The following is a 15,827-nucleotide window of genomic DNA, read 5'->3' as shown; positions in this document are numbered from 1 at the left end:
TTACTTAAACAACCTCTCAAATATTGATTCAGTGGACTCTGGAATAGAAAACAAATCCGAATCAACATCCAATTATTTGGTGTGATTGGGAGGAAATCCGTACTTGCTGGGAGGTGACAATGTTTTGTTTTCATATGGGAATTTAAAAATCTGAATTGTATTCTGCAGCTAGTAGAGAAGTATCTCCTAACCTGCTCAAGGCTTTTCACAAAACACCATTTTTTTGGTATGACCGAATACTCAGACAAGCCTTACTAGTAAATTAAGCCAGAGTTCTATAACAAAGGCATACTTCTAGGAATTTATGCTAAGACACACCAGTATGAAATAATTAAAGAGTTAACACTTACTGAGCGTTATCTTTCATACACCTGGTAAGTACTCTGCATGGATTATCTTTCAACCACACAACTTTATGATATAGGTCCTATTATTATTCCCATTTCATAGATGAGAAAACTAAGGTTAGAAGTTGCCCGAGATTAGGGTTGCAAGATTTAGCAAAAATACAGGATGGCTGCTATATCTGAATTTTGGACAAACAATAATGCTGGAAGCCGGTCCATCCTTGCTGCTTGACACAGTCGCTGCAGGAAAGAAACATCTGCACAGCATATGTTTCAAGGGACCTGGCGTATATAGCATACTGTTCTTAATATGTTTGCTCCCCTTAGCGCTGTGTGTTTTAACCAAGGTCACCTCTCCGAGAAAGGTTGTTTCCCCAGGTAGGAATTTTTCCCTGAAGTCAGGGAGGGGATGCCTCTCCTAGAAAGGTTGTTTCCCCAGGTAGGAATTTTTCCCTGAAGTCAGGGAGGGGATGAAACTCCTTAACTAAGTGCCAGGCGGTTAGTTAATCACTACAAACAATCATGCTTAAGCTACATAATCTTTACTCCCTGGAATGGAGATAAGAAACGCCCTAACCTTTGTAGTAGAAATTGACAGGATTAAAATCAACTGGGATAAATACGGATGTAACAAGACAATAAACAGCAGAACTTCGCTGGAGATCCAGACCAGAACTTGGCTGGAGATCCTGGCTGGAGATCCTGGCTAGGCTGCTGATCAACTGAACACTGTCTCCGTGTCCTTCCTTCTTCGCCGACTCCGTCTACGCCTTTGGGAACTCCTGGACCTGCTGGAGTTGGACCCCAGCACAATAATACTTTAGTATAAGTATGTATGCTTATACTACAAAATTATTCTTTATCTGAAATTCATATTTCAGGCTTGTATTTCATCTGGCAAGTGTAAAGCCAAACTAGCACAGTCCATACACCAGCTAACCAGCCCAACCTCAAAGACCCTGGGCTTAACCGCAATGCTCCTCAAAGGGCATTTTAGTGCCATTGGAGATCTGGGTAAAAGGCAGATTTTGATTTCTAAGTAGGTGCGCCAGGCGTGAAATCCAAGATTCGGAGTGTCGCCAGGTGAGGCCAAAGGGGCTGCGTGGGCGTCGCTCCCCGGGGTGCTTATTCCTCACTCCCGCAGCGACACGGGCTCCTGCACCGCCGCCCGGGTGCATTGCTAGCCTGAGACCTTTACACTGCAACCAGCGTCCCGCAGTTCTCTCATCCTAAGTGACGCCGAACATCCCTTCATGTTTACGGTGTTTGTGTTTGACAAGGCTTTCTATCAGACGGGAAACACGAAGAGCGCCGCGGGCGGCCCAGGGCGCCCGGCCACGCGCGAGGCCTCGACCACGTCCTGGACCACGTTGGGGCCGCGGCGCCACCGGGTGGTGACGTCACCCGCGCCGCGCGGGGGCGGGGCCTCCGTCTCGTCGCCTCGGCGCGCGCGCTCGCGGGAGTCGAGGCTGCGGCGCCGGCACTGGCCAAGCGCCCGAGGCCTGGGCGAGCCCGCGGCCACGACCGCGCTCGGCGCAGCGTTTCCTGCCGGCTGTCCCGCCCGCGGCGGCTCGTGCGGCTGGACCTGGGCTGTGGCGGGAGGGCGGGAAGATGCCACAGCCCGAGTCCCAGAAGGCCGGGATCTTGCGTTGCCGGCGCCGGGGTGAGTAGCGCGCGGCCGGCGGCGGCGTCAGACCCGGCGCGGCCACCGTCCCCTCAGCGCCTCCGGCGAGCGTTTCCGGCGCGCGGCTCCACACGGGGGCTCCGAGGGCTGCAGGCTGCGCCCGCGCTCTCTGCGGTACCTGGGCGGCGGGCCGGGCGTCCGTCGCGTGTGCAGCGTGTAAACACCCGAGCACGGTGCTTCCGGCGCGGGTGCTGACCGAAGGGACTCCGGAGACCTCGGCGCCCGCCCCGAGTGACTTCCGGTGGGGCTGGTGCTCGGCGCTGGGGCGTGCGGGCGGCGCCGGGGTCACGGTCGCGGGGCCGGGGCTGCCGGCGGAGCCCGCGCAGTGCGGAGGGATTGCGGAAAATTCCCAGCAGGAACCAGAGCGAATGGAATAACGCGCCCGGGTGGCGTGCGCATTTCCTTCAAAGTGTCCCAAAGAGAAGTTACTGTTGTGTTCGCCTCCTACAGCCGCTGGGTGCCCGTCAGAATTTAACCCGGCCCGCCCTGGGCGCTGGGTGGACGAGCCTCTGGAGCAGCGGTTCTCAACCTGTGGGTCGCGCGACCACTTTGGGGGTCGAACGACCCTTTCACAGGGGTCGCCTAAGACCATCAGAAAATGCATATATAATTACATATTGTTTTTGTGATTAATCATTATGCTTTAATTATGTTCAATTGGTAGCAATGAAAATACATCCTGCATATCAGATATTTACATGACAATTCATAACAGTTGCAAAATTATAGTTATGAAGTAGCAATGAAAATAATTTTATGGTCAGGGGTCACCACCACATGAGGAACTGTATTAAACGGTCCCGGCATTAGGAAGGTTGAGAACCACTGCCAAGAGGTTCCCTTTGCTTTCCTTCTGCTGTGTGCCCAGCGGCGCTGGTGGCTTGTGTCACGGGGTGGTCTGGGTCGTGCGGGGGGACTGTAGGGATGTAGAGACCCCGCACCCTGATCCAGGAGGCTGCGGCCCTCGAGGGGTGTTCACACTCAGGCTGGCCCGCTTGGTTTCTGCCATCCAGTATTTGGCCCCGCCTTCTGCGGTGAAAACATCTGGTTGGTTTTCAAAATATAAAATCAAATCGTAACTTTGAATAGCTGTTTTATGGTCCCGTGCACCCACTACATACGGTGGTGCTGCTCGCCTCCCCCAAATCACAGTTTTAGACCAGACTTTCTTTTTTTTCTTTCAATTTTTCCCTTTTTTCTAGAAATCGCGGATGTTGCGGTCTGCTCTGCCGCCGCTTTTAGAAAAGCAGCAAGCAGACAACCTGCCTTCAATCAGTATAAAATTGAGCTTCCTGAGGGAAATGTCATGGAAAAGCAGACCACGCTTTTCACATCATCTCTAGACAATTTCTGTGCTGTTCCTTGCAACATTTTAACTTCAAAAAAATATCCTATCTAATAAAAGAGAAACATGGTAATTAGCCATAACTTTGCTACCCTTCCCATTGGCTAATGAGCGAGATATGCAAATTAACTGCCAACCAAGATGGCGGCCGGCAGCCAGGCAGCTGACTCGAACATGGAGGCTTGCTTGCTCCAGTGACTGAGGAAGCCAGGTTCCCCGCCTGCCTGCTGGGCTCTGAGCTGCTCTCTAAGAAACATTGTTACAAATATAGAAGCTAAACAAAACCCCAGAAACCTGCTTTCAGTCAGCTGGGATCTCAGAGCTGGAGTCGCAACAAAGTTTCAAATACAGAAAGTAAACAAAGTCCAGATACCTGCTTTCAGCAGCCGAGGTCTCAGAGCTGGAGCTGAGACTCAGAGCTAAAGACGGCTCTCAGCTCCAGTGACAGCCATAGAAGGTAAATAAAATCCCAGAATAAAAAAGGAAAAAGAAATAAAAGAAAGGTTGGGAGCTTCAGTCACCCGCCAGCCTGAAAACAGCCCTCAGCCCCTCACCCAGACTGGCCAGGCACCCCAGTGGGGTCCCCCACCCTGAAGGGGGTGTGACCAGATGCAAACAGCCATCATCCCCTCATCCAGGCTGGCCAGGCACCCAAGCGGGACCTCCACCCTGATCCAGGACACCCCTCAGGGCAAACCAGCCGGCCCCACCCATGCACCAGGCCTCTATCCTATATAGTAAAAGGGTAATATGCCTCCCAGCACCAGGATCAGTGGAGCCGCAAGGCCTCCGGCCTGGGATCAGCAGAGCCACGAGGCCTCCCGAACCTGGAATCAGTGGAGCCGCAAGGCCTCCCGGCACTGGGATCAGTGGGGCTGCGAGGCCTCCTGGCACCTGAATCAGCGGAGCCGCGAGGCCTCCCAGCACCAGGATCAGCGGAGCAGCGAGGCCTCACTGCCCCTGTGTCAAGAGGAGCCATGAGGCCTCACAGCACGGGGATCAGCTGAGCAGCAAGGCCTCACTGCCCTGGTGTCAAGCGGAGCCGCGAGGCCTCCCAGCACTGGGATCAGTGGAGCTGCGAGGCCTCCTGGCCCCTGGAGCAGCGTGACAGGGGGCAGCGCCCAAACCCCCTGATCACCCTGCAGCTCTGTGTGACAGAGGGCGGGGTCACAACCTCCCTATCCGCCCTGCTCTGTTAGTGACAGGGGAAGGCGCTCCCACCCCCTGATCGGTCCTGCTCTGTGTGTGACAGGGTGGAGCCGCAACCTCCCCATTGGCCCTGCCTTGAGTGTGACAGGGGGTGGCGCCCTAACCCCCCAATCGGCCCTACCCTGAGCATGACTTAGGGTGGCATCGCAACTTTCTGATCCACCCTGCTCTGTGCATGGCAGGGGGATCTCCCCAACCCCCTGATCGGCCCTGCTCTGTGGGTGACGGGGGAGCTCTCCAACCCCTTGGTCGACCCTGCTCTGTGTGTGACAGTGTACAGAGCCCTAACCCCCCTGATGGGCCCTGCTCTGTGCGTGAAAGGGGGCAGCACCCCAACCCCCTGATCGGCCGGCTCTGTATGTGACAGGGGGTGGTGCCGCAACCTCCCCATCGACCCTGCCTTTTGTGTGATGGGGCGGCACCCCAACCTCCCAATCGGCCCTACCCTGAGCGTGATTGAGGGTGGCATCGCAACCTCCTGATCTGCCCTGCTCTGAGCCTGACCAGGGGCTGCACCTAGAGATTGGGCCTGCCCTCTGCCACCTGGGAGCGGGCCTAAGCCAGCAGGTCATTATCTCCTGAGGGGTCCCAGACTGTGAGAGGGCACAAGTGGGGCTGAGGGATACCCCCCCCCCCCCCCGCCAGTGAACAGATTTTTGTGCACTGGGCCTCTAGTCTATATATAAAAGCCTAAGCGACCGAACAACCGGTCAACTGGCTGCTATGGTGCACACTGTCCACCAGGTGGCAGATGCTCAATGCAGGAGCTGCCCCCTGGTGGTCAGTGTGTTCCCATAGAGGGAGTGCCACTCAGCTAACCAACGGGCACCAGACGCAGGGCTCATGGCTGGCTGCTGCAGCCTGGAGACCGCAGTGGAGTGTCAGTGAGCCTACCGAGTGGCAGTGGCGGCGGCAGGTGGCGTTGGACGCCGGTTTCGGCCCGATCCCCACAGGCTACGCCAAGGGACCTCACTGGTGCATGAATCCGTGCACTGGGCCTCTAGTACATAACATATATCTCATTTTAACCACGGTAAGTGTACAAACAACACTGTCACCATCACCACAGTCTGTTTACAAGCTTTTCATCACCCCCAACAAACTAGCCGTTAAGCAGTAACTCCCCAACTCCCTCTCCCCATTCTGCCCCACGTGCCTGTTCGGACACCTCTGAGAAGTGGAATTGTGCGGTATTTTCCCTTTTGTATCTGACTATTGATGTGCAAGGCCCACCTGTGCTATGGCCCATGGAGACTTCATTCCTGGCCGTGGCTGAATGATACTCGGGTGCAGAGCTGTATCACAATTCGTTTGTCCATTTGTCTGTTGATGGACACGGGTTGTTTCCACCTTTTGGCTCCTATGAGAAATGCTGCTGTGAATATATGTTTACAGGTGTGTTGGAGTCTCTGTTCTTTGGGGTAGGAATTGCTGGGTCATATGATAAACTTGTGTTTAACATTTTTTTAATCCTCATTGGAGGATATGTTTAGAGAGAAAAAACATGGTTTGATCTAGAGCCGTGGAAGTCAGTGGAGAGGAGGGTCTGCACTTGTCAACTTGATGGGACTTGGACCCTCAGGGGGAGAGGGAGGCATCCGTCAGTGGCCTCCCGTTTTCTCCGGATGGGATGGAACCTGAAGCCTAGTGCTGTGCTCTGACTGGGAAGCACACCTGCAGTACAGAAGCAGCACACAGCACCGGACAGGAGCACCAGCTGTGCTCTCCCCTCCTCCCCAGGGTTGTTTGTTGAACCTTTTGAAGAGCTACCAAACTCTTCACAGTTTGAAACTGCTTTCTTAAAGACCCTCTTGCCTTACTAATTGCCAAGTCTGATGACCTCCACCTTAACGCCCTCGGTTTGACCTCTCTAAATCCTGGGGACACCTCGCTGTTGGTTAGAACACCCTCTCGAGGTTTTCCCACTTGGCGATGCTCCTCCTGCACACAAGAGGTTCTGTGCTTGCTCCCTATCCACTTTTGCTCTCTTCATTTCTTAAACCCTCCTCTGTCCATGTAACTTAAACTATAATTTTGATGTTTATTTTTAACTTCTCTCTGAGGATTAGATTTGAATTTCAAACTATGGGCAATATCAGTGTTCTCTTGAATGACAAAACAAAATACATCTGTTAATCCTCCCAAACCTGTTCTCTCTGTGCTTCCTGTCATTCAGACTTGAAAGCTGGTGTTGTTTCTATTCCCCCTCTCCCTTAGGGTCCCATGGCTAGTCAAGTTGACAAGAGCAGACAGTTCTGTCTCTGACCCTCCTCTCCGCTGACTTACACAGCTCTAGATCAAACTATGGTTGCCTCTTACTGGAATTTTTGTTATTGGACTCCCTGGTTCTAGATTTGTTTACATCTTAATTGCAATACTTTTTAGAGTTTGCTTTAGGATACGCCCAAGTTTTTCATCTGATTTATTCTTTCTTTAGGATTTTTCGTTCTTAGAGAAAGTGAGATTACTGGCCAGGGGTATGAAGGTTTTTAAGGCTCTTGTGCCTTTGTCAAATGTGCTTTTTAAAAAGGGCCAGCAGTTGCCCTAGCTGAGTAGCTCAGGTGGTTGCAGCATCATCCCGTACACCAAAAAGATGGTGGGTTCTATTCCCGGCCAGGGCACATACCCAGGTTGTGGGTTCAGTCCCTGTTCAGGGTGTGTATGGGAGGCAATGGATTGATGTTTCTCACACATCGATGTCTGTGTGTGTCTCTCTTACCTTGTTTCCGCAAAATCAATAAAAACATATCCTTGGGTGAGAGTTTAAAAACAAAAACAAAAAGTCCCTGCAATTTACATATAACTTTATCACTGATAAATGCATCATTTAACTACTTGTACTTCAACGAGTATTAAAAATGTTGCTGCTTGCCCTGACTGGTTTGGCTCAGTGGATAGAGTGTCGGCCTGTGGACTGAAGGGTCCCAGGCTCGATTCTGGTCAAGGGCATGTACCTTGGTTGCGGGCACATACCCAGTACGGCCTGTGCAGGAGGCAGCTGATCGATGTTTCTCTCTCATCAATGTTTCTAACTCTCTATCCCTCTCCCTTCCTCTCTGTAAAAAAATCAATAAAATATTAAAAAAAAAAATGTTGCTGTCTAGCCCGGCATGGCTCAGTGGTTGAAGCATCGACCTATGAACCAGGAGGTCACCGTTTGATTCCTGGTTAGGGCACATGCCCGGGTTGTGGGCTCGATCCCCAGTGGGAGGTGTGCAGAAGGCAGCTGATGATCGGTCTCATCGATGTTTCTATCTCTCCCTCTCCCTTCTTCTCTGAAACCAATAAAAATATATGTTAAAAAGTAAAAAATAAAAACATTGCTAATTTAAGAGTTAGAAAATAATATTTTTATTTGCATGTCTTTACCAATTTTTTAGACTGAAGACGTTTCCGTATGTATTCCCAAGCTTTATCCAAGTTCTTTCATTTATCAATAGTTTGATAAATGCCGTATGTAGAATTCCAGTTCCAGCAAAATAGAATATAACAGGCTTTCTCAGTTTGGCACTGTCGATATTTTTGTGCCAAATAAATCTGTGTGGCTGAGGACGGTCTTGTGCATTGTAGGATGTTAAACAGCATTCCTGGCCTCTACCCATGAGATGCTAGTAGAATCCCTCCAGTTAGGACAACCAAAAACATCTAGACATTGCCAAAAGACCGTGGATATTGCCAAATTTTCCAGACATTGCCAAATATCTTAGCCCCTGGCTTAGAATCACTGGAGTAGAATAGGGAGAGTGGACTTGGCACTATGAGACTAGTACACTGGTACAATACATCCTTTTGACTACTCAGCATTTATACACACCCTTTACTATTCACTTCCATGTGAACATTCTGTTACCCAGATTAAATTGAAAAGTTAGTCTCCAATGAAACTTTTATTAAAACAAGGAGGAAGCACAAGTGAGGAGAAAATATATACAAAAAACACAAAACCCACAGAATCTGTGTCCTTTGATTCCACGCACAAGAATTAGCTGAGGACTAAATTGTGTAAGCACATTACAATCCCTAGGAACCAACATACACAGTGGGGCAAAAGTAAGTTTACAGTTGTTCGTATGGAAAATAATCCAATAATTCAAAACAGTTTATTCTTGTATTATTTTTTATTGTATTATTTTCCATATGAAAACAATTGTAAACCTGTTGCCCCTTCCTGTACCTACAGAACCTAGCACCTTAATATAAGGGTCATGGCCAGAGGAACATTTGTTGGGTGATTACGTTTTTTTGTAGAAAATTTAGACTTAAAATATTAACATATTTTTTAAAATCTATTAGTCAATTTTTTTTCATCTAAACCCCACCTATCTTATCTCCTATTGGCTGATTTGAAGCAAATCTCAGATATATGATTAGATGATTTTAGCAGTATAAAACAAGTTCTGACCTCCAATTTTTTAAATACACACACACACACACACACACACACACACACACACACACACACACATATATTTATGGATTTCAGAGAGGAAGGGAGAGAGAGAGAGAGAAACGTCAATGATGAAGAGAGAATTATTGATTGGCTGACTCCTGCATGCAATTTTTTTAAGTAAACTTTTTATTTTATAATAGTTTTAGATTTACAGAAAATTGCAAAGATAGTGCTGAGAGTTCCTATATATCCAATACCAAGTTTCACTTATTAACAACTTACGTTAGCATGGCACATTCATCATAATTAATGACCCAATAGTGATATATTATTAACTGGCATCCAGACTTTATTCATATTTCCTTAGTTTTACCTAATATCCTTTTCTGTTCTAAGGACATTAGGTAAAAACAAAGGGTCCTATCCAGGATACCACATTGCATTTAGTCATCATGGTTCCTCAGGTGCTTCTTGCCCGTTTATCAGCCAAGTTTCTCAGACTTCCCTTGTTTTTGATGACCCCGACAGTTCTGAGGAATAATGAAGGGTCATTTTATAGCATGTCTGTCAATTGGGATTTGTCTGATATTTTTCTCAGTATTATATTGGGAACTTGGATTTGGAGGAAGAAAACCACAGAAATAAAATGTCATTCCCATCACACCTATTGAGGGTTCATGCTCTCATCACCATGTTAACAGATCACAGTTGAGGTAGTTTGTCAGGCTTCTCCACTGTAAAGTTACTTCTTTTCTCCTCTTTCCCCCCTACAGTAGTGTTTGAGAGGAATTCCCTATTTCCTGCCCACATTTCAGGAGTGGAAGTTATGCTTCACTTTCTTGAGGGCAAAGTAGCTACATAAATTATTTGGAATTCTGCAGGGAGATCTATTATATTCTACCTTATTTATTATTTATATATTTAAGAATTTATATTGTTATGGACTCAGGTATTTATCTTATGCTTTGGGTTATACCACTTTATTTGGTTGCTCAGATTGTTTTTGCTATGGTCATTGTGAGCTCTTTCTGTTGATTCCATCTGTTCCTTTGATGTACCCCCATTATGGGGTTTTGTTATTCATTTTGAGGGTTTGTTTTTGTTTTTGTCTTCTTTGGATGCACTTCGTTCCTTGCTAACACTACAAAGTACTCCAGGCTCATCTTGTATATTTCCTGTCTCAGCCCTAGAATCAGTCATTTCTCCAAGGAGCTTGGTTCCTTGTATTTTATCCTTCTCTGCTATTAGAAACCAAGATTTGGACACTAGGTATGCTTGTGTTGCTGGGTGTTGTCCTTTTAGGCCAGGGGTCCTCAAACTACGGCCCGCGGGCCACATGCAAATACAAATGTTGTATTTGTTCCCGTTTTGTTTTTTTACTTCAAAATAAGATATGTGCAGTGTGCATAGGAATTTGTTCATAGTTTTTTTTTAAACTATAGTCTGGCCCTCCAACGGTCTGAGGGACAGTGAACTGGCCCCCTGTTTAAAAAGTTTGAGGACCCCTGTTCTAGGCCCTCTGAGCTGACAAGCAAGAAAATATATGTATCTAAAACTAACATGTTAAGCTAAATATTTTTATACTGATATCTTGAACTCTAACCCATTAATTACTACATGGATCATTCTAATCTTGTTTATCTGTAATCTTCTACCCCAACACTTAGAAACTTGGCTTCCACCATCCATTTACTTAATTACTTAGTTCTAGTATGCAGTCATGCAAGCATAACTTTTCAGTCAGCAACTGACTGCATATATGATAATGGTCTCCCTATAAGTGGTACCACCTATAATAATAAAAGCATAATATGCTAATTAGACCAGACAGCCAAACAACCTTCTGGATGAAGCTGGGACTGTGAAGGCTGGGGCAAGCCGCTGTGGCTGCGAGGACTGAGCCCCTTGCTGAATTTCGTGCATGGGGCCTCTAGTAAGATTATAATGGAGTTGAAAATTTTCTTTCACCTAGTGACGTAATGTCATAGCATGTATTTGTGGTGATGCTGGTATAAACCTGCTGCACTGCCAGTCCTATAAATGGATAGCACATACAGTTATGTACAGTACATTATCCACCTATATAAAAGGCTAAGCAACTGGCCAACCGGCCAGTAAGTATAACACGCACTGGCCACCAGGGGGCAGATGCTCGACACAGGAGCTGCTGAGTGACAGCAACTTTGTAGAGTGCCATCTTGAACTCTGGGACCCCTCGGGGGATGTCAGAGAGCTGGTTTTGGCCTGATCCCTGCAGGCCAGGCTGAGGGACCCCACCTGCCGGAGGTACCCCACTCACTCCACAGACGCCCTTTGAGCTGCTGCGCTGCCCCAGTGCTGCTGGCCAGGGAGGGACCATGGGAGGTTCACTCCAGGGTGTGTCTGGCCTGTCATGCCCAGTCCCGCCCCGCCAGCCACCTTCTAATTAATTTCCTATCAATGTGCACAAATCCGTGCACTGGGCCACTAGTATTTGATAATAAGTGATTGCTTGGTTTATATATTTACTATACCATATTTTTTACCCTTAGAGTGCACGCTTTCTACTTATTAAAGTTTGTTGTAAAGCAGTATGCCATGCTATACCAGAAGCAGTCTCATGTTTACCGTGTCTCATTTCTTTTTTATTTTTATTTTATTGTTTAAAGTATTACAAATAGTAGTACATATGTCTCCTTGTTTTAACCAATGACCTTCCCCCCCACAGTGTCTTGCGTCCATTGGTTATGCTTATATGCATGCATATAAGTCCTTCGGTTGATCTCTTACCTCCCCCCACAACCCTCCCCAGCCTTCCCACTGTAATATGAGAGTCTATTCGATGCTTCTTTGCCTCTGTACCTATCTTTTTATCAGGTTATAATGCTCTTTATTATCCATAAATGAGTGAGATGATGTGGTATTTTTCTTTCACTAACTGGCTTATTTCACTTAGCATAATGCTCCAGTTCCATCCATGCTGTTGCAAATGGTAAGAATTCCTTCTTTTTTATAGCAGTGTAGTATTCCATTGTGAAGATGTACCATAGTTTTCTAATCCACTCATCTGCTGATGGGCATTTAGGCTGTTTTCAAATCTTAGCTATTGTAAATTGTGCTGCTATGAACATAGGGGTGCATATATCCCTTCTGATTGGTGTTTCTGTTTTCTTGGGATACATTCCTAGAAGTGGTATTATTGGGTCAAACGGCAGTTCCATTTTTAAATTTTTGAGGAAACACCATAATGTTTTCCACAATGGCTGCACCAGTCTGCATTCCCACTAGCAGTGAAGGAGGGTTTCTTTTTCTCTGCATTCTCTTCAGCACTTGCCGGTTGTTGATTTGTTGATGATAGCCATTCTGACGGGTGTGAGGTGGTACCTCATTGTTGTTTTGATTTGCATCTCTCGGATGATTAGTGACTTTGAGCATGTTTTCATGTCTCTTGGCTTTCTTAATGTCCTCTTTCAAAAAGTGTCTATTTAGGTCCATTGCCCATTTTTTTTTTTATTGGATTGTTTATCTTCCTTTCGTTAAGTTGTATGAGTTCCCTGAAAATGTTGGAGATTAAACCCTCATCGGAGATCACATTGGCAAATATGTTCTCCCATGCAGTGGGCTTTCTTGTTGTTTTGTTGATGGTTTCTTTTGCTGTGCAGAAGATTTTAATTTTGATGTAGTCCCATTTGTTTATTTTCTCCTTAGTCTCTCTTGCCCTAGGATCTGTGTCTGTAAAAGATATTGCTATGACATATGTCTGCAATTTTGCTGCCTATGGAGTCTTGTAGGATTTTTATGGTTTCCCATCTTACATTCAAGTCCTTTAGCCATTTTGAGTTTGTTTTTGTGTATGGTGTAAGTTGGTGATCTAGTTTCATATTTTTCCATGTATCTGACCAAATTTCCCAGCACCATTTATTAAAGAGACTGGTTTGACTCCATTGTATGCTCTTGCCTCCTTTGTCAAATATAACTGAATATAATGGCTTGGGTCAATTCCTGTGTTCTCTATTCTGTTCCATTGGTCTATATGTCTGTTCTTGTGCCAGTAACGGGCAGTTTTGAGAATCGTGGCTTGGTAATATAGCTTGATATCTGGTATAGTGATCCCTCCAACTTTGTTCTTCTTTCTCAGGATAGCTGTGGCTATTCGGGGCCTTTTTTATTATTATTATTCCAGATGAATTTTTGGAGAGTTTGCTTTGGATCTTTGAAATATGCCATTGGAATTTTAATAGGTATTGCGTTGAATTTATAGATTGCTTTAGGTAGTATGGACATTTTATTTTTTTAATTTATTTATTTTTTTAAAATATATTTTATTGATTTTTTTTTACAGAGAGGAAGGGAGAGGGATAGAGAGTTAGAAACATCGATGAGAGAGAAGCATTGATCAGCTGCCTCCTGCACACCCCCTACTGGGGATGTGCCTGCAACCAAGGTACATGCCCTTGACCGGAATCGAACCTGGGACCCTTCAGTCCACAGGCCAAAGCTCTATCCACTGCGCCAAACCGGTTAGGGCAAGTATGGACATTTTAATGATGTTGATTCTACCAATCCATGAACATGGTATGTTCTTCCATTTGTTTATGTCTTCCTCTATCTCTTTTTTCAATGTCCTGTAGTTTTCCAAATACAGGTCTTTTACGTCCTTAGTTAAGTTTATTCCTAGGTATCTTAATTTTTTTGGTGCAGTGGTAAATGGATTGTTTTTTTCATTTCTCTTTCTGTGAGTTCATTATTGGTGTATAAAAAGGCCATAGATTTCTGGGTGTTAATTTTGTATTCTGCTACATTGCCAAATTCACTTATTAGGTCTAGTAGTTTTTTGATGGAGTCTTTGGGGTTTTTCTATGTATAGTATCATGTCATCTGTGAATAAGGACAGTTTTACTTCTTCTTTTCCAGTTTGGATGCCTTTTATTTTTTCTTCTTGTCTGATCGTTATGGCTAGTACTTCTAGTACTATGTCGAACAGGAGTGATGAAAGTGGGCATCCTTGTCTTGTTCCTGTTCTTAGGGGAAATGAGTTTAGTTTTTGCCCATTGAATATGATGTTGGCTGTACATTTGTCATATAGGGCTTTTATTATGTTGAAGTATGATCCCTCTATTCCCACTTTGCTGAGAGTTTTTATCAAGAAAGGGTGTTGGATTTTGTCAAATGCTCTTTCTGCATCAGTTGATATGATTATGTGATTTTTGTCTCTCAGTTTGTTTATGTGATGTATCACATTTATTGATTTGCAGATATTGTAGCATCCTTGCATCCCCGGAATAAATCCCACTTGGTCATGGTGTATGATCTTTCTAATGTATTGCTGAATCCGATTTGCTAGAATTTTGTTGAGGATTTTAGCATGTATGTTCGTCAAGGATATTGGCCTATAGTTCTCTTTTTTTGTGGTGTCTTTATCTGGTTTTGGAATTAGGGTAATGCTGACTTCATAGAAAGAGCTTGGAAGTATGCCTTCCTCTTGAATTTTTTGGAATAGTCTGAGGAGGATAGGTTTTAGTTCTTTTTTGAATGCTTGGTAGAACTCCCCTGTAAAGCCATCTGAACCAGGGCTTTTGTGTGCTGGAAGATTTTTGATTGCTGTTTCAATTTCTTCAGTAGTTATCAGCCTATTCAGGTTTTTTGATTCTTCTTGGTTGAGTTTTGGGAGCTTGTATTTTTCTAAGAATATGTCCATTTCATCTAGGTTGTCCATTTTGTTGGAATAGAGTTGTTCATAGTATTTTTTCATAATCATTTGTATTTCTGTGGGATCAGTTGTTACTTCACCTCTTTCATTTCTGATTTTGTTTATTTGGGTCCTCTCTCTTTGCTTCTTGGTGAGCCTGACTAGAGGTTCATCAATCTTGTTTATCCTTTCAAAGAACCAGCTCTTGGTTTTGTTGATCTTTTGTATTGCTTTTTGGTCTTTATGTCGTTTATCTCCGCTCTGATCTTTATTATTTCCTTCCTTCTGCTTACGCTGGGCTTTTCTTGTTGCTCTCTTTCTAACTCTTTGGTTGTAGGGTTAGATAATTTATTACCGTTGTTTCTTGTTTTTTTGAGGTAGGCCTGTAGACCTTCCCTCTCAAGACTGCTTTCACTGTGTTCCATAGATTTTGGATTGTTGTTTGTTGCCATGATGCTTTTTATTTCTTCTTTGATCAGTTATTGTTTAATACATGCTATTTAGCCTCCAGGTGTTTGATTTTTTTATTGGAGTTGATTTCTAGTTTTATGCCATTGTGATGTGAAGATGCTTGGTATGATTTCTATCTTCTTGAATTTGAAGAGCTTTTGTCTGTGTCCCAATATATGGTCTATCTTTGAAAATGACCCATGTGCACTTGAGAAGAATGTATATTCTGTGGCTTTGGGGTGAAATGTTCTGAAGATGTCATTAAGTCCATTTGATCTAGTGAGTCATTTAGGATTGATGTTTCTTTGCTGATTTTTTGTTTAGAGGATTTGTCCAGTGGTGTTACTGGGGTATTAAAGTCCCCTACTATGACTGTATTGCTATTGATCTCTCCCTTGATATCTTCCAGAAGTTGTTTTATGTATTTGGGTGCTCCTGTATTGGGTGCGTATATGTTTACCAGAGTTCTATCTTCTTGTTGGATTGGTCCCTTTAGTATTATGAAGTGGCCTTCCTTATCTTTTGTTATATCTCCTTCACTTTGAGATCTAATTTGTGAGATATAAGTATTGCTACCCCAGCTTTTTTTTCATTTCCATTCTCCTGAAAAACCTTTTTCCATCCCTTCACCATCAGTCTGTGTGAGTCCTTTTTTCTGAGGTGGGTTTCCTGTAGACAGCAGATATATGGGTCATGTTTTCTTATCCACTCAGCTACCCTGTGTCTTTTTTTTT

The 15,827-nt window shown here is 45.2% G+C and overlaps 1 protein-coding gene across 2 annotated transcripts in view; it reads left to right on the top strand.

Annotated features, from left to right (window-relative positions):
- The first annotated feature begins 1,887 nt into the window (after positions 1-1,887).
- Positions 1,888-15,827, top strand: part of GALNT11 (polypeptide N-acetylgalactosaminyltransferase 11) — an 88,096-nt gene continuing 74,156 nt past the window's right edge. For both annotated transcript variants that reach the window (XM_036356143.1, XM_036356141.1), the window contains exon 1: positions 1,888-2,010. The gene's annotated coding sequence lies outside the window, so the exon portion shown is untranslated. The remainder of the gene's footprint in view (positions 2,011-15,827) is intronic.

The sequence above is a fragment of the Myotis myotis genome, unplaced genomic scaffold (assembly GCF_014108235.1).
Source record: "Myotis myotis isolate mMyoMyo1 unplaced genomic scaffold, mMyoMyo1.p scaffold_m19_p_25, whole genome shotgun sequence".
Classification (NCBI taxonomy): domain Eukaryota; kingdom Metazoa; phylum Chordata; class Mammalia; order Chiroptera; family Vespertilionidae; genus Myotis; species Myotis myotis.
This window is presented reverse-complemented; position numbering and strand designations above follow the sequence as displayed.